Source organism: Suricata suricatta, chromosome X, assembly GCF_006229205.1.
Source record: "Suricata suricatta isolate VVHF042 chromosome X, meerkat_22Aug2017_6uvM2_HiC, whole genome shotgun sequence".
NCBI classification, from domain to species: domain Eukaryota; kingdom Metazoa; phylum Chordata; class Mammalia; order Carnivora; family Herpestidae; genus Suricata; species Suricata suricatta.
This window is the reverse complement of record NC_043717.1, coordinates 24,987,820-24,989,026: the sequence shown is the minus strand read 5'-3', so window position 1 is coordinate 24,989,026 and position 1,207 is coordinate 24,987,820. Positions and strand designations below refer to the sequence as shown.

Genomic DNA, 1,207 nt, shown 5'->3' with positions numbered 1-1,207 from the left:
TCAGAGAACACTGCCAGGCCTGCCGGGTCGCCCACCACATTTGGCCCAGCAGCCCTCGCTTCTGAGCCGACTTCGCCTTGGTGCCAGAGCCGCCAGCCATGGCCACCGCGCTGTCCTCTCCAGTGCGCCAGAACTACCACATCGTATGCGAGTTTGCCCTCAACACCCAGATCAACCTGCAGTTCCACGCCTCCTACATGTACCTGTCCATGTCTTTGTACTTCGAACGGGCCGACGTGGCCCTGAAGAACTTCTCCAAGTTCTTCCTGCGCTGGTCCCATGAGGCGACAGATCATGCCGAGAAGCTCATAAAGCTGCAGAAGCAGCGTGGCGGCTGCCTCCGCATCTACAACATCGAGAAGCCTTACCGCGACGACTGGGCCAGCGGCCTGAAGGCCATGGAGTGCGCCTTTTACCTGGAGAAGGTCCTGAACCGGAACGTGCTCGAACTGCACCAGCTGGCCACTGAGAAGCAGGACACCCACCTGTGCAGCTTCCTGAAGACCAACTACCTGCGCGAGAAAGTCAAGACCATCAAACAGCTAAGTGACTACATGACCAACCTGAGCAAGATGGGGGCCCCAGACAGCTACCTGGCAGAGTACCTCTTTGACAAGCTCACCCTGGGCAACAGTGACAAGAACTGAGTTGGGACTGTCTCCCCATAGCCACAGGGTGTACGGTCACTTCCCCTGGTGGCCGTGCCCAGCATGCAGTTTGCAGTATTGCCCTTGAAAAACAAGTTCCAGTTTTCTTCTTCCAGTTTTGCCATAAATAAATGAAGTTATTTGGTTTCAATACAGTTACTTGGTTCTTAAACTAATAAAGGTCTCTGGGTTATTCGTGTACACATCTCTCACCTTTTAAGTTTTTAAACAGGTAACCGGAAGTCCCTTCACCCACCCAGCCCCATCTGTATGCAGCTCAGGATCCATCCAGAAATGGAGGGAGAAGACATTCTGTTAGACCCTCGGAAACGCAAATCAACCCCCTGATAAATGGATATGAGGATGAGGGGAGGGGAGGGTGGGGTGGGGTAAGGTGGGTGGCCTGGGACCCTGCTGTCGGTGGGTGCATATATATGATAAAAATATAAAACAACATGGTCTAGAATTCATCACAGTAGTTGTTTCTGGGAAAGAGGCACAGAGCATGGGATTGCACATGGATTCGCTCTGGGCCAAGGTGATTATGGGAAATGACCCTT

At 52.9% G+C, this 1,207-nt stretch overlaps 1 pseudogene; it reads left to right on the top strand.

The window, feature by feature from the left end:
- Positions 1 to 8: 8 nt before the first annotated feature.
- Positions 9 to 798, top strand: LOC115284206 (annotated as a pseudogene).
- Positions 799 to 1,207: the final 409 nt, after the last annotated feature.